Genomic DNA, 26,437 nt, shown 5'->3' on the forward strand with positions numbered 1-26,437 from the left:
ACTATATCCTTACAGTAGTGCATGAGACACGTAATCGGAAAAAAAAATCATGTGCCTCTGGTGTCCTCCAGTACCCCTAATGGCATCTGCAAGATTTCACAGACTGGAGGAAAACAATCAATCAGAGCCGAGCTGGAGTCTGCCGTCTCTGAGCAGCTGTCAATCACTCGTGAACTCTGATCAAACGGTCAAACTAAGCAGTGCTGATCAAATATGAATCAATATTCTATTACTGTATTGCCTATTTCTCACTTCACGCGTGATTGACAGCTGCCTCCGTTGAATGAACAGCCAATAGGAACGCTCTCTCTCTGAAATGACCTGTGATTGGCCAAAGTCTCCCGTCACAGGCTAGATTTTTTAAAGCGTGAAAACAGAGCCATGAGGAGATGCAGAAGTCTAGTTTTCTCTCAGAACACTTGAATTACAATATGCTGAAAGGTTATTATGGAATTTTTGCCCAATAATGGCAAAAATATTCTGCCTGATGCCACTTTAATCCATCATAATACATAATAATTAATTAGTTGATTATATTTTGTGTTAATAATATGAATCTGCAAAGTAACTAGTAAGTAAAGTTATCAAATAAATGCAATGGAGTAGAAATATAAAGTAATATAAAATGGAAATATTCAAGTACAAATACCTAAGAATTGCACTTAAGTACAATACTTGAGTAAATGTATTTACTTACATTCCACCACTGCATATACTGTAAATATGTCTCAAAAGTTATGGGGTAACCAGTGGTGGAAGAAGTATTGAGTATCTTTTACTTAAGTTAAAGAAACACAGTATAAAAGTACTCCATTACAAGTAAAAGTCCTGCATTCAAAATGTTACTTGAGTAAGAGTTTCCTCAGTATTAGCCCTTATGATCGAGGCACCTCTCTGAAAAGCAAGTGAGTACAATAACATTTATTGAAGGGATTAAGTTGTCATCTTGAGCCTTTTACATGCGATGCAATAACATTTAAATTAGTCTGTGAATTACAGAATACTACATGAAAAATGTAATATGGTATATTTAATTACACAGAGAGAGAACAGTCTGCTCAGCATTTTAACCGTGTGCAGTTGCATTATGTGATTTTGATTGCTTGATTATCTCAGTAACTGTTCTGAGGCACCTGCTCCTGATATATCTTCTTGCCCTCCAGTAACAGCGACTTGAACATGACTCTTATTTTCAATAATATGGGAACAATTTCATTTAAGGAACCATCGCATTTGCTGTAATTGCCTTGTTCGCCTTTCATGTGCCTGTATTAGAAAATGATACTTCAACCCTCAGGCTTTAGCAGCATAATGATACTGTCACTTACTCCATTACCAACCTACTGACATATTAATATTTAACAATATCTCACAGTTGTCACTGTAATAATCGTAAGACATTGATCATTACCTAGATGGTTTTTCTATGAGTGAAAACCTTCCCTCAACAAACAATTTCAACCCCAAAGGCTAAAATAAACATCGCCTACATCAGTGCAGTTAGGATACATTAACTTTGTGATCTCTTCTATGTGCGTAGTTCTTGTTTATTTTGCCACAATTTCAGGTTTGTTATGTTAAGGCTGAAGGCCTGTGTTTATTCTTGGTTTTGTGTTTTACATCTGTGACATTGTTTGCTGCAGTTATTAGGACTTAAAGGTCCAGTGTGTAGGATTTAGGGGGATCTTTTGGCAGAAATGGAATATAATATTCATAACTATGTTTTCATTAGTGTATAATCACCTCAAAATAAGAATCGTTGGCCCAATCCCAATGTCCACACTCACAGACTTTGAGGCACATTCCCACAGTCTGTGAGGGTTTAAGGCTGTCCTACTGTCAAATCGTCAGGTGCTTGAAGGCTCTCTCACAGACATTTTGAGCCCTTTGTGAACACATTCCGCAAGTCCGCATTTCTGCACTTTGCCTGAGGGAATTACCCACAATGTATAGAATTGTGACGTTAAACACAGGATTACCACAGTTACCAGGGGAAGCCCGGAGGCGTTAAGAAAAGGTACACGAAGAGGACGGCACACAGCTGTTCAGCCAGGCATGTTCAAATTTACACAGCAAACATTAACATTAAGGATTTAATATGGTCAATAAAAATCACATGACATCAGAGGAATACAAGCACTATGCTATATTACACACCTGATTTATTCATCAAACATCTCTTTAAATTTTGCTTAATGAAGTTTGACAAAAACGACAGTTACCTCGTCAAATGGGCAGTAATAAAACATAAAATAAAAACCCACAATTGGCATCGTCAAGGTAACGTGATATGTCGCAGCAAAGTGCTGTCCCATTACCATTTCAAGCCCTTGCAGCCTCTCACACTCAACCATTTACCAGGTGATGTCAGTCAAGTCCCTGAGGGTTCAGGGCTTAAGGCCTTAGGGGGGACACTGGGATTGGGCCGTTGTGTTTTCGTTAGCTTAGACTGAGCCCTTCATATCTAGATAGAATTTGGTGACACGAATGCGCCGCGAATGCACCTGAAGGCCGCCGTAGGTTCTCCTGCACAATTGGGAAGGGAGGGGTGCGGGGGCACTGCAACCTCACCACTATAGATACCACTAAATCCTACACACTGGTCCTTTAAGAAATAAACAATAATTTGGAAATCACACTTATCAGCCTGTTCTCATTCCAGGAGGCGTCAAATACAGATGCTTTGTCACGGCCGTCGGCGTTGGATACCACCTTTTGCGGCAGTAGGAGACGCACCGGGCTTTCCATTTACCACGATATAAACCCATCCACGGGTATTCACTGTAAAAACGTAGTAATTTTAAGCCCAACCATGTTGTTTTTTCCTAAACCTAACTAACTGGTTTCCTTGCCTGTGTTTTTGTTTAATTTACAACATTAACCATGTGTTAACTGTAACCAAAAAGTGATGCAGAGAGGTCTGAAAAAAGCCTCAGTATATGACGAGTTGGGATGAGAACGTGTTGCACTTACTGTTTCTCGTGTAGGTTTTCTTCCACAAACCGTCACACTCGTGAACAGCTGGTTAAAAAACAATTCCTGTGAAATAGCTGCGATACAGAATCATCGCACTGCTCAATGTATTCCCAGTGTGACGGCCCCAGAGCGTCTGTCAGGGCTTGTGAGTGTCATTTGTGTATGTTGTGTTTCAGTGTTGCAGGTACCTGGTTGGGTGGAGCTGGAGGCAGCTGGTCACCAGGTTACATAAGAACGGCTCCATCCTGGTAGTTTCAGTCGCTTTATAGAATGTTTCCCTGCCAGTCCCATCTGTTGACCTCAAAGTGTTTGTTACCTCTGTTAAATAAAAGAATTTTCTTTTAGTTAACTTTTGCATGTGTTTCCTTTATTTTTTAAAGCCTTTGAGCTGCGACATAACAACATATTATCCATTCAGTACTTATTTCAGCATTCTTCGGACTACATGTACCACAACCTTGTACATACAACACATATTAGCAGTCTGATCTGCATACAGTTTGTTGTCCAGCCTTCCTGTATATAATAGCTTTATGTTTGCTTATTTGTTGAGCTGTATGTCTGTATCGGTATAGCTTTGTTAATTTGTCCTCTACACGGTGTGTGGGTATATTGAAGGCTGAAAACAGGAGTATAACTCCTTGTAAGTATCAACATACTTTGCAAATAAAGTTGATTGTGATTTTGAATATCTATTCATCACACACGCCTTAATTTGATCCCTTCAATATTTATAATGCTCAGGTCAGGTTTTGGACTATACAGTGAATGTTGTTGACAAGAACAAAAAGTCTGTCTGTTAGCTAATATCTGGAACCAATATACTATTTATTTCAATTCTTTGGCACTATAAAACCCACAAGCACCCAGCCATGCCACACAGCTTGTGTGCTAGTGAGTAAAAGAGGAAACCATCCCTCATTTACTCTCCTCTATCTTTGTTTAAACAGTAGACACAGTTCAATATTTTAAGCCACACTAGAGGCGTGGCTCCAGGGATGTCTGTTAGTTAGTCGGTTGGTTCACCACTTTGGTTCAGACTGAAATATCTCAACAACTATTGGTTGTATTGCTGTGACAATATGGTGCAGACGTTCATGGTCCCCAGAGGATGAATCCTAATCACTTAGATCCCCTGACTTTTCATCCTGGGGTTCACATTTGTGGTTTTTAGTGAAATGTCTCAACTATTATTGGATGGATTGTCATGAAATGTGGTGCAAACAATTACATTCCACTCAGGATGAACTTATGTGATCCTTAACTTTTCATCATGCGCCATCATCAGCTCAAAATCTTAATTCATGACTTAGTACTGCAACATGCTGTCATCACATCTTGTCACACACCACCCCTTGGCGTTGCTTTATTTTTAGCATCAAAACCACTATAGTTACCCACGGCGTCATTTTAGGTGCAGGCAACAAAAACACTTTGTTAGGTTTAGGACAACAACATGGTTGGGCTTAAAACTACTATGTTTGTAAAGTGAAAATGAATCTGAACATTGTGAACACGGGACATGAACGAACAGCTGATTGTAACATGACTCATCCACCTGCCCTCCAGTGTGTGTCTTTTTGCTCTTTATATTACGTCACCACACTCCCGGCGCACTTTCTCTGAGCATTTACTGTCGCTGCGGATGGGTTTACATCGTAGTTAATGGAAAGCCTGGTGCGTCGCATACCGGCCCAAAATGTGCCTTGTGCAGCGGGCGGTATCTATCACCGACGGCCGTGACAAAACATCGGTATTTCACACCCTGGGAATGAGAACGGGCTGAAATGAATGTCATTCCCATCAGCCTCAACTGTACTTTGTGTTTAGCACTAAACACAATCATCAGCATGTTAGCATTGTCATTGTTAGCATGCTGTAATTAGCATTCAGTTCAAACCACTGCTGAGTTTATAGCTACAGCCTCACAGAGCTGCCCCCATTGTTCTAGATCATTGTTTTGTTCTTCTTTCTACAATAAACAAGAACATTCGGTCTTTGCAGTGAAACATGGTGGTGCAACCTTTGACGCTGAATCTTTTAACATAACAAACAGTATGAAAAAGTAAAGAAAACAGTACAAATATGTAAAAACATTGACAGGCGCCCCATAAAAAAATGTTCACAAACCTGTGCCAAGAAGAGATGGCTGTCTTCCAGTCCAACTCAGGAATATGTTCAAACACCGTACATGTATCCCAAGCCACAGGCCACATCACACGTCCTATTTCATTTATTATAATTCACATTAAAGCTGAATCTTACTGACAAAGGCAGATTCAAAAACCTCCGTAAAGGGACAGTGTGTAGGATTTAGTGGCATCTAGTGGTGTGGTTGCAAACAAATGAGTACTCCTCCGCTCACTCCTCCCTTTCCAAGACTGCGGTAACGTGAGCTTCCGAGTGCAAAACCGTGGTAACGCCGTTCACCTCGCTCAGAGGCCATCCTTACCATAATAACACTACTTTAGGAGCAACGGAAGTCAGACGGCGGCTGGCAGTACCATAGTTTTACACTCTGCGTCTCACGTTACCGCAGTTTCACAAGCGTGTCGGAGAACTATGGTGGCCTTCAGGTAAAAATGTGAAAGCCAGTGTTTGGTTTGTCCGTTCTGGGCTACTGTAGAAACATGGCGGACTCCATGAAGAGGACCCGCTCCCTATGTAGATATGAAGGGCTCATTCTAAGCTAACGAAAACACAACATCTCTCATTTTCAGGTGATTATACACTAATGAAAACAGAGTTATGAATATCATATTCTATTTCTGCCAATAGATCCCCCAAAAGGTTACACACTGGTCCTTTAATATGGTGAGCTGTGAAAATAAGCTGTCATGAGTATGTGATGACCATATAACTTTTGGTTATGCTTTAATGAAAAAGAATTTGCTTATAAACCGCCATACTGTCTGTGGATTTCCAATTGTATCGAATATAAGCAGCTATTTGTATTCATCAGATGCTGATTTTAAATCCCATTCTGAATCATAGCCTATAAATTACATTTGGAAATTGTCAGTGGGCCGACAGCTCTACAAAGGATGATTATATTATATTATGTGTGATAGCATTACCCGCCACTAGATGTCTGCCTTTTGCTGTTTGGGCTGGCCAGCCACAGTCACATGTGCATCTGTGTAGAGAGAGAGAGAGGGAGAGAGAGAGAGAGAGAGAGAGAGAGAGAGAGAGAGAGAGAGAGGGAGGGAGGGAGGGAGGGAGTCTGTGGAAAGGGACAACTTGGGAAGTTTTGTCATACACTGAGGGAAGAAGGAGGACAGCCTGGAGAGAGTGTAGAGAGAGTGAGATAAGTGAGTGGTAAGTCATTTTCACATTTCCTTTATGCTATTTAAATGAGCAATCTTTATTCCTGATGTCTCCTCTGCATTACTTCCTCTCTTTAATTCTGTATTCCAGCTCCAACGCAGATGTCACTGACCTTGTTTTAGAGATTTAACTTTGATAAATAGGGGAGCTTTTGCCTGCTGAGTTTGTCTAATTAGAAGGGATAAACTGCATCCTGGTTCCATTTATCTTGCGTAAATTGGTTAATGAATGTTGTTTACTTAAGGGTGGGATTACATTAATCATCTTGCTCAGTATGATTTGCTTATAAAAACACTCTTTTACGCTGGCCAGTATGTGTTTTTTTCCGCTTGTAAGTTACAAGATAAGATAGACTTTATTGTCCCGACGGAAATTTGTCTTTATCTGCTGTTAAGAAATACAAAATAACATAAATACAGTATATACACAGGCTGCTGCCATGTCCACAGTGGTGGAATGTAACATCTAGCACTATACTTAAGTACTATTTTGGCATACTTTACTTGAATACTTCCATCTTATTCTACTTTATACTTTTCAGAAGGAAATATTGTACGTTTTCCTCCTCTACATTTATTTGACACTTATAGTTACTTTTTACATATAAAAACATGATATATGATATGATGCAGCACTGTACGTCTAATCTACCCAGTAGTATACAAAGTATCTAAAATTGGCTCCACAACATTAAAATACTCTTACATGTATTTGTTTGTGATATAAGCAGAATAATATAATATTCTATAATAACATAACATTGTGAAAGAAGCATTCTGCATAATGAGTACTTTCACTTTTGATGCTTAAGTACATTTTGCTGAAAATACTTCTGTACTTTAAGTAACATTTTGAATTCAGGACTTTTCCTTGTAATTGAGTATTTTTAGACTGTGGGATTTCTACTTTGACTTAAGTAAAGGATCTGAGTACATCTTCCACCACTGCCAGGCCACAGTTGTTGTCAATACGATCAGTTGTTTTATCAGTATGTTATGATTGTGGTGATGTGGGAGAATGAAGCTCTCTGATTGGCTGAGGAATGTCTCCCTGGACCTCGATGAAAGACAGAAATAAACTTGTGGAGAAGAACAACATTTCAGAATACCAACCATTCCTTAAGCTATTCCCTCCCGTCAGATTTTCCTTTTTTTTCTGGAGGGGTTACAGGAACTTGAGGCCTCACTGACTTCTCAAAGCTACGGCTGGCTGGCAGAGTGCAGAGGAATTCATTCTGCCATACAATGTGCCCTTATGTTGGGTTAGCAGAAGTCTTAAATCCTCCCAGATGAAGCTGCTCCATATTACAAGAGGTACATTAAAAATGTACTTTAAAGGAGCAGTGTGTAGCATTTCGGGGATCTATTGGCAGAAATGGAATATAATATAATATAATATATGGAATATATACTATGTTTTCATTAGTGTATAATCACCGGTAACTAAGAATCCTTGTGTTTTTGTTAGCTTAGAATGAGCCGTTTAAATCTACATAGCGGGTAGTCCTCTTCACAGAGTCCGCCATGTTGCTCCGCCATGTTTCTACAGTAGTCCAGAACAGACAAACACTGGCTCTAGAGAGAGCCTCCATGTTGTTACCTTAAGGCCCAGACACACCAACCCGACATTAAGGAAGTAGCGGTGACGGAGGCTGACCGTTGAGTTGCTTCACGTTGCCTTTGTCTCGGCCAAAAAGTTGCACTCCAACACACCGTAAAGACTACAGCCGACAGCCAACTACCACATACGTTTTGCGCCTGCGTGAGAGGAAATAACTCTCCACACAAGCAGGCGTCTGTACTCGTCATTCAAAAAGGGAAACCAATGACTGCGGGTATACAAGCCGTTGTTATGATACGTACATGAAACGAAGCAGCATCTGCCGACCATTTTCACACCACTCTCACCCACCACTTGTCTTCATTCCAGATGGCCATGTTAAAAATATGCGTGTATTGGAATGATCAGATGAGATGAAGATGAAAAATGAAAAGAACTTTCTGTGTGTCTCCTCTTGACTTTACTCGTTGGCTTTCTCCTCAGTTCCGTTTCTCTTATCGTGCACTGATTCGTTTAAACTGAACAGCCAATCAGAGTGATTTCTCTCATCGACGAGCTCCGCCGCCGATTCAACATGCTGAATCTCAGACACAGGCAGACTAGAGCCGATGGTGCGGCCGACAGACGCTCACAGACGGCCCCAAACTGTGTGACTGCCGACCGTCGGCTTGGTGTGTCAGGGCGTTAAAGGGCCACCATAGTTTGCTGACACGCTTGACCATGGTACCGCCAGCTGCCGTCTGACTTCCGTTACTTCTAAAGTAGTGTTATTATGGTATGGATGACCTCTGAGCGGGGTGAACGGCGTCACCACGGTTTTACACTCGGCGGCTCACACTACCGCAGTCTTGGAAACGGAGGAGTGAGCAGAGGGGTACTCAGTTGGTTGCAACCACACCACTAGATGCTACCAAATCCTACACACTGTATCTTTAATGAAGGCAAAGCGGGAATCTGTCCTAAAAACAGTTCAAAGAGAAGATGTTCCTTTTATTCCTGTTGCCATGTTGTTGTTTTGTGCTGTATTTTTCTTATTGTTGCATCAGTGGGATTTGAAAGAAGAAAACTGTCCAAGAACATCAACGCTAAACGACAGATTCTGGCATCAGTCTCTCAGAATCAAAGAGAAAGGTGTTTTTTTTATAGACTCTACAGTTTGTGCTGATTCTCAACAGTCGTACATGGAGAAATGTTTTGTCATAGAGTGAGAGATGCTATTTTATGTGCACTGACAGAAACCACAATAGACCAGAATGCAATGCAGCTACAAGACATTTGAATAAGAAGCACCACTTTGACTTTTTCTCACTCCGTACGGAGCTCCTGCCATTCCCTCTAAACAGACATGAATGTTAGAAGTTAACACCCTTCCTTTAGGAATTCTACACCTCTAAACTGCTGCACACATCTCCCTCTCTATTCAGCAATTCAAACTTTATTAGGTACACCTATCTAAAAGTAATGTCTTCTAACATAAGAGCCCTGCAATAAATCCTACCTTCATAAAGGTTGCAATATTCAATGTTTGTTCAAAGTATTTTAGAAAGGTGTTGATTAAACATGGGGGTTGTAGTTGGTGCTGTTGAACCGTAATGAGTTATACAGAGAGGTGTTTCTATTATTTATTGTGCTATAATTATATTCATGTTATAATTAAATTAATTATATAAATGGGATGGACAAAATATTACCTAATATAACACAATACAGATCAACAGCAGCACAAACTCCAACCTCAAACATGACCATGAAGCCGAATCTGAACATTATAACCTTCATGGAGGTAGAATTTATTGCAGCGGTGTTATATTAGACTGTGTTAAGTTTATCTAGGTGAACGTAATGAACTGGCAACTGAGTCTATCAAAATAATATGATAGAAAATAGGGCTGTCAATTGATTAAAATATTTAATTAATTCAATTAATCGCGTCACTGTCCATACTTAATCATGATTAATTACAAATTAAAGTAAAAATAAAAAAAAATAAATTAAAGTATTTAATTATCTTATCAACATGGGAGTGGGCAAATATGCTGCTTTATGCAAATATATGTCAATATTTATTATTGGAAATCCATTAACAATTCAAAACAATGACACATATTGTGCAGAAACCCTCACAGGTACTGCATTTAGCATAAAAGAAATGCTCAAATCATAACATTGCAAACTCAAGCCTAACAGGCAACAACAGCTGTCAGTGTGTCAGTGTGCTGACTTGACTATGACTTGCCCCAATCTGCATGTGATCATCATAAAGTGGGCATGTCTTTAAAGGGGAGACTCGTGGGTACCTATAGAACCCATTTCCATTCACATATCTTGAGGTCAGAGGTCAAAGGACCCCTTTGAAAATGGCCATGCCAGTTCTCTCAAGCCAATCAGAGCAGACTGGGCTTTTTCAGTAGGGGGGTCTTAAAGAGACAGGCGCTAAAACAGAGCGTTTCAGATGGAGGGTGAATACAGGTATATTCAGACAGACAGTATGAGAAAAATAATATGTTTTTTGAACATTAAAGCATGTAAACATGTTCTAGTAGAAACCAAATTACAAGTATGAACCTGGAAATGAGCATGTTATGTCCCCTTTAAGTAATTTATAAATTAAAAAGATGAAACATTTTCTGGTTACAGCCTCTTAAATATGAGGACTTGCTGCTCCATTTCTTCTCATAATTAATTGAACACATTTGTGATTTTCCTCTATTGGTTAAACAGCAATAAATTGGACAGCATTATGTTGGGTACAGTGACTTATAATTAGGGATGCACCAATATATGTAGAGAAATATAAATAAATATCAATGTTGCTATTAGTGCTGCTGTTAGTTACATTCATTCAACTTACTTCTTAGTGCCACATGATGCATAATATTGTCTTATCTGTTAATGAGTCCCCACAGAGTGAGGTAACTGTTGTACAGATTTTTAATTTAGGAAAAAGAGCAATGGTATTACATATCTAGCATCGGCAGATACAATTAAGGTAAAATGAAAAAGTCTGATTGGTGTCATATTTAGGGATGCACCGATCCGACTTTTTCAGTCCTGATACCGATAGCGATACCTGGGCTTTGGGTATAAGGTCAAGACTTAAATAGGAATTAAAATTCCAGTTTATAATGTATGTAGTATATAAACATAGAATTGAATTTAATAGATCGGCACCATTGTATCCCTAGTTATATTGTGGTATTGTGTACATAATTTACAGGTTACAGACTCCTTTATGTCTATTTTTCTTATATTTCTTTATGCTTTTATATAAGAGCAACTGTAACATCCCAATTTCACCCTAGGGAAGTATTTCTGATTCTGAATCAGTGAATTATATCATGACATAGATAGAAAAATTATATATAATATTGACCTATCACATCTGTCCGATCTGCATTAGGTAATGATCCAGAGGTTTGGATCAGAGCATTACTACTTGTAAAACTCAAAGATTAATTGATAATTAATATAAATCAAAAGATGAATCAGTAATGAAAGTAACCATTGGCTTGTGAAATGTGATAAACAAACGTAGATAAACGGGGAAACTTTAGGAAAAAAGAAAATGACATCACTGAATGATCACAGATTGATGAATCAAACAGTATCAAACTATTGAAGGGCACATGTTTCCTTTATAAATAAACTCATCTCATGTTCTATATATAACCTAATGACTACCGCTCATGAAATCTGCCACACTTTCCAGCTCTCGGTGACAGACAGACTGCCTTGACACATTCCAGGATGTGCAGAGAGCGACAGTGAAGAGAAGGAGGCAGCTTCCTTTTCCCATGTCCTCCCACATGTCACCAGCCCCAGCATGGCCCAACTGATGACTCTGGCAGCTACCCACTGTTTACACTTAGCCTGCAATCACTGGCCAACACCAAAGCGGCCGCCGATACGCAGTTTTCAGTCCGTGTTTAGTGCATCTAGTTATTTTGTTGGAAGCGGTGAAAATATGTTTTGGGAGAGGAGGTGTGGAATGTTTTCTTTAATCGTCACAGCTGGTGCTGTTTGTCCAACTACAGCTCAACTTGTGGGCTTGTCTAGGTGTGGCAACTCTCTGGATAATTACCCTGAACAGTGGCTCTACTGAAGGTGGATATAACAAGGCTGCATTGTACTGCCGCCTGCAGGTGTGTGTGTAAGTGTTTGTGCGCTGCTCTGCTCTAAATCACCCAATTTCTCCTCAGTTCTGTGCTCCTTCAGTAGCCTACTTTTTTTTTTCGCCAGATTTCAGCCGGTCCCTCTCTCTCTTTGTTCCTTCAGTATTTTTTATGCCTGCAGTTCTCAGCCTCATGTTCTCGCAGCCCACTTTTCTCCAGAAGAAGAAAAGGGCTGAGAAGAATATATGTTATGTTGAATATATGCAACATATGCAAAAGTATTTCTTTAGCTTTTGATTCTGATCTACACTCCTGCCCTGGTAGAAGGAATTGCATGAGCATAGGGATGAAATATGTATAGTATCTTAAGGGGAATCAGGACTGAGGTAATATAAGGTGATCCAGGATGGATGATGTCCAGGTTTAGATTCTGCACAGTGAGAGGTAGCAAAAAACACAATGTGAAGCAAAGAACAAAACAGTTATCCTATGATGAATCTTAGAGGGATTTATCACCGTACAACAGCAGATATGAGATACTACGAAGTATGATAAGGCCAATATAAATTAATTATTCGACCAACAGGCACAGTATTAGATAAGACACTTTGGAGATTAAACTTTAATGGTTCTGCTGGGTCAAACAAGGAGGCAGGAAATAGTAACAGGATGTAATATGTTTAAAAATATTTACAGTATGTCCTGTACATATGTCAGCAATATGTCCAAATTGTATTATATTCAAAATACATTTTGATTGAATACAGCCCCCCAGGGCTGTGGTCATGGGTCCTACATGCGGCTTTCTTTTGCTGGATTTTTTTCAACAAGACTCGGTCAAAACCGAATATATGTCTGGAGCGTGTCTGGTCAGTCTGGGAATTTGTGGCTACATTGTTAAAACAAATAGTCAGTGATCATGTGTATAATGTTAAATCCAGCGGTACATGTCAACCAGGTCCGGCGAGGATACTATAGGGGACACGCTGCTCCACTCAACTGGCCGTTCAAGCGGTGACGTACCCTATGGTGGAATGCAGCTGATTGGTCCCTGGTTTTCTGCTTGCCGTTTCAAACAGGAAACAACATGCTGGCCTGCTCGTGAACTTTCTGTTATTCGGTCTAAACAATCCACCAAAATCTACTTCTGAAAACATTTTAAGCGAGAAATAGGATATGCCACTGCTGAATCCCGTTTAATTTTAGAACTAGTTCGCCTAGTTTGACGGCTTGGTCCAAGTTTTCTGAGCCTGACGCGTCACGCTGGACGGGCTCATTTGCATAAAGGACTGTTCCCACCTTTTCATTTTGAAAGAGCGACGACCAATGAGGAAACTCCAACACTCGGCTGACCAATCGTGTAACTTCATCATTCAGTCAGTCAGTGACAGACTTTTACGTTTGTAGGACCCTCAGCACTCCAACCAAAAAATGACCGAGCAGTACTATAGGCATTTAAAAAAAAAAAAAGGAGTAATTGTCTTATTAATGTAAATGTTATAAAAATGCCTGCATGGATGCAAAGAAAGCCCCTTAAGACAAAGTTGATGGTGATGTATATTCACTGTTCTGGTCTGTTATCAATCAAACACGGCATCTCCTCTACTCAAAACTGTTTTGTTTATTGTTTCCTCACTGTGATGTTTCAGCTTCAGTGTGCAGAATGATGTATGTGCAGAGTTTGACACTAGAAGGGTGTTTTCACATTCATCTGCTGAAGGAGGAAAGTTTCTCTGTGCTCACACTAGACCTCAGTTTAACATGTACATACGAGCAGGATATTGTGATATGCAGCTGGTTTGGAGCCAGTCATTGTGTGTTGTGGAAACTTGAGGCCTCCAGTGCACAAACACTGAGAGAGGACTTGAAAGGGAAATAGGAGACATATTGTGTCCAGCGGTTAAACTTTTGAACTGAACAACGTTTCATAGATTCTGGATGTTTCATTGAGGGGGAAGCAGTAAATGTGGATGTAATGTGGAAAAACCATATCAGATACACATTAGTTTTGAAAGCAGAGTATTTTTTTAAATGTAAAACATGTCTAGAGGGGATCTTTACATTTGAAAATATAAGTTGATGTAGGCAGTAATCAATTTCCTGTTTGACTATTTCCACACCTGATTTTCACCCAAATTTAAAGTCACATATAGTAAAAACCTCCACATCCCCCAAAATATGGACCTCAGTGTCCTCAATGCTCCGATCCTGCTGTTAACAAAATAACGACAGTATCATTTTAAGAGCAGCAGCCTAGAGTTTGACATTTAGGGAAAAACACTTATTTGCCTTCTTGCTGCGAGTTAGATGAGAGGATTGGTACCAGTTTCATACATTGCATAAAGACTGGAAATACGTGTCCAAAGGTAACAAAATCCACCAGCACCTCTAAAGCTCACTAATTAACATCTTGTTTGTTTAATAAGTTTAAGAAACAACCTAGTCTCACGGGAAGGCGTATAAATAGCACGACATTACAAGGACATTCTGCGTGTCATGAGGACGCATTTTAGGCTTTCCACGTATCATTTGTACACCGTGCAACAAAACTACGGAAAGGTTCTCAGTTAGGTTGAGGCAACAAAACTACTTAATTATGTTTAGGAAAAACATCACAGTTGGGCTTAAAATAAGTGCGAAAACTAAGTAAAATATGTATGGAAACAACGTAACATAAGTACGGAAAACACGTCACAAATGTCACTAACGTAACTTACAAAACCAAACATCGGTCTTCTGGTTGAATGTCTTGTGTTTGTTGGATCCATCCACCTCGCCATAAGCGGCCTTTATCACTTTTTATTCTACATCACTAGCTCTGAGCTAGGATGTGTTTACATTGCAGTCAGTACAGACTTCAATGTCGTACACATGACACTCCAAAAGCAAGATAGGCGTTGTTATTGCATGCTAAATAACTTGTGCATTATCGTGTCATTCATACGCCTTTTCATGGGAACGGGCTGGTAAGAAAAGACAGTTTGTGCTTTTTTTGGTGTGTGGGACAATTCCTTTCTCAATATAACGTATATTTTTATGTAGCCTAAATGTGAAATGTACTGTTTTTCCATACGGGTCATGTAGGGGACAGATTTGTTTAAGGCTGCCCTCAGCAATGACAAAAGGGGAATAAAGACAGAGCGTGTTTGATGGCCGAAGTCACAGCAACAATAATTTTCACTTTACTGCACACACTTGTTGTGACACATATGGTTGTTGTTATATTTCTCTGCCCGTCCTCTCAGGATGTGAGGCACCAGCATGGCCTCTTACATTTTGAAGGGTCTATTTTGTCCTATTTTGTCCCCTCTGCTCCTCCTTGTTGTGAGCTCTGCTGAGACGTTAGTGCAGAGTGAAAACCACAAACCATGTAACCACACTCTTTCACTGCTGCTGACTCCCAGTCTCACGCCCAGTTTAACACAGAAAAAACACAAGGCAGGGTGTTTTTTCTTGATGTTTCCTCTCTCCTCACACCCTATATGTCACTCTGTCCACCATAATTTGCTCCCTCTGGCTGACATAACCGGCTCTATATTCTATTTCATTTTTTTGTTTAGACGCCTCAGTTGCCTTTGTAGGTGATAAAAATAGCAGCAGGCATTTACATTCTGTATATAGCTGCTTCCTTTTAGCCTTCTTGGTGGTGTGACTGCAGACTAATCTTTACATGACATGTAATTTTGCATTGCAATGGGAATTCTTAAACCCCTAACCAACACGCCCTCTTTTTAGAGGGGTAGTGGTGGGAGACAGGGGATGTTCGAGGGAGGGGGGGGGGGGGGATAAAAAGTCAACAGTAGATGTCACATAGAAGTGGTGTACATCCTCTGAAAGCTGGGAACCTGAAGATTAATTTGAGGTGCAGATCAGCACTGTGTGTCAAGTTGTTCTAGTCATTAATAAGATAATTAATTAATTAATTAAAATAAATTGTGAATGTGTATAAGGTTTTAAAACATTATGATGGAAGTGTATGATGGCCATTACCGTGATCTGTTATGTTCATAACACATATTTGGTGCTAAATTTAACCATTTGTTATCCCTTGAGAATTGATACAAATGATCAATAATCCCTCAAAAATACAACCTTAAGACACCAAAACCTTGAGGAACACCATAGAAAAAGCCATGCTGTGATTTGGTATCAAAAACTTTTGACATTTGGAGATTTCTGCAAAAATTGCACTTTTAGGTGATTGGATGGCGAGCACTTCTGTTCTTGAAACTGCTCAGAAACCCCCTTATTGTCAATCTACCTAGGAAAGCCATCCATCCTCTGAATGCTCTAGGTCTCTAGTTTGTGGCTGTAAAGTTTCATGAGGCTGTGATTATCATCATAATTTTATACAGAGAGGTCAAGTTAAAAGAAATGGTCTCATTACAATGAAATGTCTCCTATGGGGACTAACATCATCACAAATGAACACAGTTGGACTCATTGGATCCACAAAAGTCTCAGCTTTACAGTGATACCCAATTTATGTAATTTCAAGACTGTTTATGGACCCCAGTGTGCAGAAATATTCAAACACATAATTTTTACAATAGGCAGAAATAACACATTTATACTGCAGTCAAACAATTGCATGTTTTTTGCCCCAAACTGCATGTGATTATCATAAAGTGGGCATGTCTGTAAAGGGGAGACTCGTGGGAGAACCCATTTTCATTCACATATATTAAGGTCAAAGGTCAAGGGACCCCTTTGAAAATGGCCATGCCAGTTTGTCCTCGCCAAAATTTAGCATTATTTAGCCCCCTTCCCGACAAGCTAGTATGACATGGTTAGTACCAATGGATTCATTAGGTTTTCTAGTTTCATATGATGCCAGTATCTTCACTCTAGCTCAAAATATTTCCTGTCTGTTTGTCTGGTTTATCTTTGCTTTCCTTTCATAGAATTTCTCACAACACTTTCTCTCTACGTGCTCTGCTTCTTGATTTGATTACATTTTCACTAGATGTTCTGTTTGAGCAGCCAAAGTAAGAGATCGACTCTCATTTACATTTGTTTTCTAGCAGCCACTCGTAACCGGTCTTTGCTGATCTTAATAGATTTAGACTAACTTTATAGAGGCTGGCTCCCTGGACGCAGATCATGGTATTGCCTCAGAGTGAAAAATCAATTTTCATGACTTTAAGATGAAGAGCATCTGTCTGCTAGTTTTGAACGCCTTCAGAAACTTTTCAAACCCCATGACGTCCCGAAGTGTGCCACACTGAATTCAAAGTAAATTGTGATTTGTTGTTGACAATCGGCACAGAGTACCTTATAATGCAGAATGTAACACAGCTTTAATTCTTTTGTTTTTCCCACTTCTTGTTTTTTAATTACCTCATTTAAACAGAGACAATTGGTGTCTTAGATATGTCTTTGTTTGCTTGTCACATCTGGATATATGTTTTTGAAAGTGTGCGGTGTTTCTCCAGCTCAATGGGGAGCCTCTGTGAACAGCTATCTTCAAGTCGCTGCAGAGACTTTGAATGGGATTCATTCAAGATTGTTTTTTTACATTACACATTCTAGTAGTGAAGCTACTCTATTTTGTATTGACTGGTTCTCGTCCACTTTTTAAAACGGAAAGCTGTTCTACACAACCAGCTGTAGCTTCTTCTTGCTGTTAAATATCTTTTGATCTGATGCAGTTGTCTCAATATGAATAGGCTGCTGAGTAGAATAATTGAATGTTGTCCTGAATAAAAAACATCTGCCAAATTTGACGGATGAAGTACATTTAAAACTTAGTCTGTGGAAAAGTAAATTGTCACTCCAGTCTGTAGTAAACACAAGTTTACTCAGAGATGTCACCAAGTTGTCCGTGGGGACATTTTAAAGAGGAGACATAGTTCCTAGTAAATTACTGGGATAACCTTTCAGGCACCACTAGGGATGTCACAATACCAGATAGCGACAAATAGTGTATACCAATACCAGTGAAATTCCACAATTCTCAATATCGAATCCAATACCACGGTAAAAAATTAGAGTTGTTGGGCGCCTGGGTTAGCTCAGTTGGTAGAGCGGGCGTCCATGTATTAAGGCTTGGTCCTGACCGCGGCGGCCCGGGTTCGAATCCGGCCTGTGGCCCTTTCCGCATCCACTCTCTCTCTCCCCCCTTTCAAGACTCTATCCACTGTCCTGTCATAAAAATGGAAAATGCCCCCAAAAAAATAACAAAAAAAAAAAAAAAAAAATTAGGGCTGTCAAAGTTATTGTGATAATAACGTGTTAATGCAAATTTGGTTTAACGCCACTTATTTCTTTAACGCATTAGTGCAACTTGCGATTTTTAGGTTGTAGCGGGCTCAGTTTTAAAGCTAGAGTGAAGATAGTGGTATCATATGAAACTAGAAAACCTAAAGAATCCATTGGTACCACCACGTCATATTAGCTTGTCATATAGGAGGTTAAATAACGCTCCAAACTTACAATCAATTTTGGCAAGAAAAAACTGGCATGGCCATTTTCAAAGAGGTCTCTTGACCTCTGACCTCAAGATATGTGAATGAAAATTGGTTCCGTGGGTACCCACGAGTCTCCCCTTTACAGACATGCCCACTTTATGATAATCACATGCAGTTTGGGGCAAGTCATAGTCAAGTCAGCACACTGACACACTGACAGCTGTTGTTGCCTGTTGGGCTGCAGTTTGCCATGTTATGATTTGAGCATATTTCTTTATGCTAAATGCAGTACCTGTGCGGGTTTCTGGACAATATTTGTCATTGTTTTGTGTTGTTAATTGATTTCCAATAATAAATATATACATACATTTCTTAAAGCAGTATATTTGTCCACGCCCATGTTGATAAGTGTATTAAATACTTGACAAATCTCCCTTTAAGGTACATTTTGAACAGATACAAAAATGTGTGATTAATTTTCGATTAATTGTGATAAACTATGGATAATCATGCAATTAATCTCGATTAAATATTTGAATCGATTGACAGCCCTATACAAAAACAAAACAATAAATTCCATGTATACTTCAAAGTAAAAAGTTAAACTCCCAACACTGAGGTCATGATGCACTGGCACATACTGTGGTACACTTCAATGTAGCCAGGTGAGAAGTTAAACTACTGGGGGAAAAAAAATAAAAGACTTTCAGCTGGTGTTTAATTGCTCTTTAAAGCTCAGTATTTTTATATAAACAATGGATAATAAATCATTTTAGCTCATTATTTTACTGCCCCCAACTGTTTTGGTTCAATCTCTCAGCTCTCATCAGGATGGTTTACAGCCGCAGAAGGCAGCTTTATTCAGTTAAAGAGCTCTAAAAACCACACTACCTGCTCAGCACCAAACAGCAGACAGACACAGTTAGCGACTAGCTGGGGAACAAAGTGAAGCATTTAACAGCTAAAGAGCCAGATATTTCCCTCAGGAGTTGGTAGAGACCGAAACAGAGCTAAAAGAGAGTGAATATTGGACTTAAATTCTTCAGATGGCTGGAAACAGGACAATGAATGCTCGTGTATAAATAGGAAACTGCTTTTCTAACAAGCCATGTCAACTTAAAAGGTAACAGAGTGCTCCAGGGATGACATATTTTTGTGGGCCAACCAGTTAGCAAGGAAGTTATTATCGACCTGGTTCCCTCGACAAAAGGAAATTATTAATATAATTACTTATTTCAGGCATCTAACTAAAACTAAAACCCATTGACTTCCAGACGAGGAAACCGGAAGTGCTAAAATGCTAACTCATTCCTGTAGCACTCTATGATCACAGACTGTATGAAAAGAGGACGTTGTCACCGTGGCAACCAGAAGTGTCACGAGAGGGTAGAGTTAAGTACAATCAAACACTGAAAAAGATATTTTTAGGTGATGAAATGCTACAATTAACTTTTATGTACTGAAAACACACTGTGAAAGGGTTAAAGTTGTAAGAGGAAAACACGTAAAACTCCCAGACCGAACAACGCCGTGGTAGCAACCTGTCAATCACAAGGTAGCCACGCCCTAAAGCATCCCCTGCTTTATGGTCTATTTGACTCTAAATGGGACCATAATTTACTAAATGAACATCATGCTGTATTGAAGAAGACTTTAAACTAGTGATTGAGACCATAAACTCATGTTTACAATGTTTACTGAGGTAATCAATCAAGTGAGAAGTAGGCTCATTTTCTCATTGACTTCTATACAATCAGACTTCTTTTTGCAACCAGAGGAGTCGCCCCCTGCTGGCTGTTAGAAAGAATGACAGTTTAAGGCACTTCAGATTGGCTTCACTTCTCAGATCGGGAGGTTGCCCACTAATATCAATGTCAGTGTTGCGTTCACAGCTTGTTCCTGCTGCCTCCAAATATATTGCAGATTTAAATAGATTTTTCAATGCTAGCACTTTTTCTTAGGTAAAGTTTTGTGAAAAAGACTTTGACTCGCAGCTGAAGAGAATTTGTTCTAAGTCTTAAGGATGTCCTTGGAAGAATGAATGACTTTTTAGAGGGCTATTTTTTTTTACAGGAATTCCTGCATTAATTTGAGCTTTCCATTATGAGACAGATTGAGCAATGAATGTACTGTTTATCACAAATACACACACCAGATCACATTACATGTGATGTCTCTGTATTATGCAGCTGTTGCATTGCAGCTAAAAAGTTCAGATTGTTGTTTATTATATTATATTATATTATATATTTGAAGTCCCCCGGCTGCTGTCTTCTTTTTCCAGCTCGTACTTCATGGCTACTTTACAGCCCACATTTGAGACATAAAATGTTTGTTGTCCTCTTGTCAAGATGTTCTCCTGCATCAAAACAACTCTGATTTTGATCCTTCGTCTGACCCATGCAGGCACTTTTTTCTTGGTTGTTTGTTTGGAAGACTTGCACTAAGACGAAACAATGTTGTTGCAGATTTGTTTCCTAATGATGCCACCTGCTGTGCTCTTTAAAACTCAGTTCTCTCTAAATCTTCGTGGCATCCATTGGATTGTGCATTTTGTGTCTTATTTTAAATTAAGTCCGGCCATTCAAAGTGAGGTCGACAAGTTATTTCAGGTTGCAGAGAATCTAAAAAGACATTTAAGGCTAACTGGATGCACCCAAATATGATTTGAAATCTTTGAACAATCATCGCCTCAAAACATTTCAGCTTGTCATTTCTAATTAATTTGTAAACAACTATGAACTAAAAAGAACACACTTGAACATTTATGGGTTAGTGTGTGTAGATCACAAACAAAAACATCCCATTTCAATCTATTTCAGATGAAGTTAAGGGGGGTTGTATCTTTCAGAAGTTGTCGTGAAGAAAACAAGCTGAACTTCTACCTTCATGACTGCTTCATTTTGTCCTGATTAGTAAGAAAATCCTAATTTTGAAAACCTCCCGAGTGTATTGAGTCTGAATCTTTTTAGCTTTTTATTTTTTATCACCACTGCTCTTTTGTCTCTTCAGCAGTACTCATTATTGGATTTTCTTAATTTGCCACATTTTCTTTTTTTTAAAAGCAGTGTCACATCCAGAACGCTGACTATTAGAATATCTTGTTTTCATGCAATTTTGGGATGATTCATCTAATTATATCCCCCCAGTTAGCTCACAGGGGCTAATGTCACACGTCATTAGACCCTGTTAGCAGTAATTCCTCCAGCACTGTAATCAACCCTCATATAGAGGCCTTTGTTGCCTTGATTACTGTGCCCTTTGTAAGCTCTGCTCCATCCAGGCCAAACCTACACACACACACATACACACTTTGTTTATCATTATATAGACATGGAGGGGTTACTGAACGGACCTACTGGGCACAGCAAGTGTTCAGAGGACCCCTGGGTCTGAGAATCAGTTTGAAGTGACTGTTAACAGTTTTTGTTGCCAATCAAATGACCACAAAGAGACGCAAAACAAGTAAAAGCAAAAGCAAAACTACAAAAAAGAGACTTAATACAACCACAAAAGAGATGGAAAATGACTATAAAGAGACACAAAATGGCCAAAGAGAGATTTAAAATGACTAAAAAATAACTGCAAAGAGATGCAAAATGACCACAGAGCGATGCAAACAAAAGCAAAAATACCACAAAGAAATGCAAAATTACCGATAAGCAAAATGCAAAATGGCCTAAAACAGACAGAAAATGACCACAAAGAGATGTAAAACAACCACAGACAGTCATAAAAAGACTACAAACAGATGCAAAATGGGTACAAAGAGACACAAAAACGGCCACAAAGAGACAAAAAACAACCACACAGAGACTTAAAATGACTACAAAAAAATTGCAAGGGTTGCAAAACGACCACAGAGAGAAGGAAAAAGACCACAGAGACAAAAAACCAACCACAAAGAGATGCAGTAACACTTCATTTTACAGGTCAGCCAATTTCATGGTAATTAGGTGATAATTAGCAAGTAATCTATTTGAAATTTTCTTTGGAATTACTGCCAAATTAACCCAATATTTACCTAAAAATTGATTGAAAAACCACTTTATTATAAACTTTTTTTAATAATTATATTCCGCTATTTCCCAATAGCTGATAATTTATTTAATACTTTTAATAATATAATAACACATTTAACATATTAGCAAATAACTTCTTTGAAATTTCTTTAAAAAACTCTCTGAATCATCACATTAGCTACCAGGTTACATTTGTGTAGACAATAAGTCACACAGTGGTGAGATTTGTGTCTTCTATTAGTTTTGGTTTTCCACCTCCGATGAAGAGCAGCACACAACCGCTTCTCAGGCCTAAGGGCCCTATTTTAACCATTATATGCTATTTTAGCATATAATTATTTATTATGTTTATAGTAAAGTCATTTTCAATACATTTTGAGGTAAATATTGGGGTAATTTGGCAGTAGTTCCAAAGTAATTTCAAATAGGTTACTTGCTACTTATCACCTAATTACCATGAAATTTGCAGACCTGTAAAATGAAGTGTTACCAGAGATGCAAAATGACCTCAAAAGGACAAATAATTACCATAAAAGACACAAAATTACCAAAAATAGACTTAATACAACCACAGAGAGATGAAACATGACTGTAAAGAGACACAAAATGACCACAAAGAGACTTAAAATGACAACAAAGGGATGCAAAACAACCCACAAAAAGATGTGAAACGACCACAGAGAGACAAAAAGAGTACAAACAGATGCAAAATGAGGACAAAGAGACACAAAATGACCACAAAGAGACACAAAATGACTACAGAGAGACACAAAATGACTACAGAGAACGAGGGGCTTTAACATGTTTGTGCCCAGGGGTTCACTGTCTAATAATCTGTCCATTCATATAGATTTGCTTTGTGATGTTTTAGCGCAATAAAGGAAATTAAATGATGTCTCTGACAGAGGCACAAACACACACAGACAGACAGGAGGGGAAGGTATGGAGGACAAAATGCCTAATTTGCTCTTATTTGTTGTGTTCCTATCTGGGTCTGTGATATAATTAACATTCACAGTCTGCCACTCCATAGTCCACAGTGACTTGTTCTCATTGAGAAGTTCACTAGGTACTCCTTTACTGCCACAGCCTGCGGATTAGTTGCCATGGAGACAAAGCTGTCGGAAGTCAGGAGGAATACGTTACCCGATACTTGTGTTTGCTTTCTCCGGTGGAGGATACGTTATGGAAAAGTTTGAAGAGTTTTGTTGACAGAGGCTCGGTGGCTCTCAGCGTGTTGGGAAAACCTCCACATGCATTTCTCCTCTTCCTGCCATCCAGCTCCTGCTCTCTGGGCTTATTCACGGAGCACATCATTTTAGGTTTTGGTTGTAATTTTCTCTTTTAACACCTAATTTCTGGTGATTAAGTCATCAAAAGCCAAATGGAGAGCTTAAAAACAAACAGTGTAATGTTTCAAACGCAGTAGAAAATCACGGACCCTGCATTAATAACCTGATCATTCATTCATGAATTATTCACAATGAGGAGTATGTTTGCTTTATCTTCCCAGGCCCTATTATTCTTGCCTTAACCTTGAATTGTTTGCATATTAGCCAGACTAATTACCAGATTGTTATGATTGTAGTCTCCCGCTTTTACTCATTAGTACTTCAAAAGAGTAGACACTAGTGCTGCAAATCACGTCTGATATTCAGAATGGAAGGTGGCTACTACAGCACATCCTGTTGTGTGGTGTTTTCTCCTTATAACAGGGAGGTGTAATGACTCGTTTGGACCCCTGTGATTGGAGCTGACGCAGTAGAGCCTCTTTACTCCCTGTTGATAATGGTGATACTGGAGTTACTGGAGTACCAACTCGCAGTTTTGAAGTTGGCCACCGGGAGCTAAATGAGCCGTTCAGTGAGTCTGTGGTGAGAGCTGGATGACTCCCCAGTGTTTGTGCTCAGGGAGGACTGAACATCCAAACTAGCTGAAGATACAATAAATAAATGTCTTATATATATATTATATACATATATTAAAGATGTGCAGTGTTTGTGGGAGAAAATAAACCAGTCAGACTATCAGTATTCAATTTTGTCCTCTATGGAGGAGGTTGGTAGTATTCTGTATTTTTCTTCTTTTAAACAAATCCGGTGAAAAGACTAAAACCAACAATGAACTGATCCAAATACAAGTACTGCCTGTGTAGCCAAAGCCTGATATAGCTTATTCATCTGCACCATAGACCAGTGTTTGGAGAGAATTTTGGCGAGGAAAAACTGGCATGGCCATTTTCAAAAGGGTCCCTTGACCTCTGACCTCAAGATATGTGAATGAAAATGGATTCTATGGGTACCCACGAGTCTCCCCTTTACAGACATACCCACTCTAGGATAATCACATGCAGTTTGGGGCAAGTCATATTCATAGACCTCGATATGGCGACTCCAATCCTCCGATCTCTACTGTTCACACTCTGGCTCCAAATAACGTCAAAATCTCAGGATGGCAGCTCCTGTAAACGGGATATTTTGGCTTCACTTTTTGTACAGTGGTAGGAAGTGTGGAGACCCTAATAGACTTGCCGCTGAGTGCTACAGAGAAGGTTAGGGAGTTGGTCTTTCCATAGGATTTGTTGACAGTGAGAAAAATATGGAATAATGACTCATCTTCATGGCATGAAATAACATTTATGAAACCAGCAGCTGCACTGAAAATATATACAGGTGGGTGACAAATTAAAAGAATACCCTACATGAAATATCTAAATTGCCAGGTGTCGGCCACCACAAGCCTCCAGAACATCTTCAGAAATATCTGCTTTTGTTACGATTTTCCACTAATTTATTCAGGTTTTTTGTGTTGGTACGAGTTTGAGTAACATGCAAGATGTCCCATTGTTGTCACTTGGTCTTTACAAAGCGGTTCTAATTTATACATCAGTCATCATTTTCTTTGTTGTGTTTTAATGTATTTTAATGCAGCATGCCCTTATAATGCTGCCTACCACATTCACAATGAAACATTCTCGTCTCACCATGTGCAATTGCTCAGCAAACAGTCGTGTTGATAATAAGCTACGGAGGCGTCCTTGAAAGAAAGCCTTAAAATACCCACTGTGTCCAGTTCTTCAAGACGTGCCAGCTAGCAACACAACACAATAGCTTCTGAATACTAGTTATCAAAACAAAACAGCATGTGTGAATGTTTTACAATAGGAGGTAGATATGAAAGCCAGTTTGATGAGCTTTTTTCTCATAATCATGTTTTGTAGTTGAAAGACACGCCGACACAGGAGAGCACACAACCAATCAACTGCGTCTACTTTGTAGCAAATGATCCAGTTCAGTGAAACATGTAATTACATCCGGACAACATTTGCACACGTTTGATGATCAAACCCTTTTCTCTCTGTGAGCAAGTTATTAACTATACGCCACGCTCGCATCTGTTAACCAGCTGACCCATGATGCACCAGGGCAAATCAGCTGCTCCTTCAAGGGTGCTATCTAAGTGAGAAAAATGTAAGACATACACTATCCCTATTATAGATACAGTAAAGCAAGGAAGTAATAATACTAGCGACAATCATTAATGATTGTAGTCACAGAAAGTCACTGTAACATTACTGCCAAAAATACCCATTTAGGGGCAAAACTATATCAAACTTAATTGTCCATCAATTGTAAATCATATTATTATAGTATCATAGAATAAGTTATAATTATGCTAACCTAACCGACACTAGGCATAACGTTTTGTAATTTGAGGTACATTGTGTTACTTTTGTGAGATGTATTGTACATTTTCACAGTTTACATCATTATGAAACAGCATTTTATCAAGTATCAGGTCAGATATGTTGACTATATTCCATATTCAACCTGATCTCATGGGAACGCGTATAAATAGGACAACATTTTAAGAACATTCCGCGTGTCATGTTAACGCATTTTCAGGCTTTTTTTGAGTTTAAAATAAGTTAGTAAAATTAAGTAAGATACGTATGCAAATAAGTATGGAAAACATGTCACAAATGTCACTAACGTAACTTCAAAATAACTTTGGGACACAAACACTGATC

At 39.0% G+C, this 26,437-nt stretch overlaps 1 protein-coding gene across 2 annotated transcripts in view; it reads left to right on the forward strand.

The window, feature by feature from the left end:
- Positions 1 to 6,221: 6,221 nt before the first annotated feature.
- tspan4a (tetraspanin 4a) overlaps positions 6,222 to 26,437 on the forward strand; it is a 186,025-nt gene continuing 165,809 nt past the window's right edge. The window contains exon 1 of one of the 2 annotated variants that reach the window (XM_037748877.1): positions 6,222 to 6,294. The gene's annotated coding sequence lies outside the window, so the exon portion shown is untranslated. The remainder of the gene's footprint in view (positions 6,295 to 26,437) is intronic. The other variant, XM_037748885.1, reaches the window with a different exon arrangement.

This window comes from Sebastes umbrosus, chromosome 2 (genome assembly GCF_015220745.1).
Source record: "Sebastes umbrosus isolate fSebUmb1 chromosome 2, fSebUmb1.pri, whole genome shotgun sequence".
In the NCBI taxonomy this organism is placed as follows: Eukaryota; Metazoa; Chordata; class Actinopteri; order Perciformes; family Sebastidae; genus Sebastes; species Sebastes umbrosus.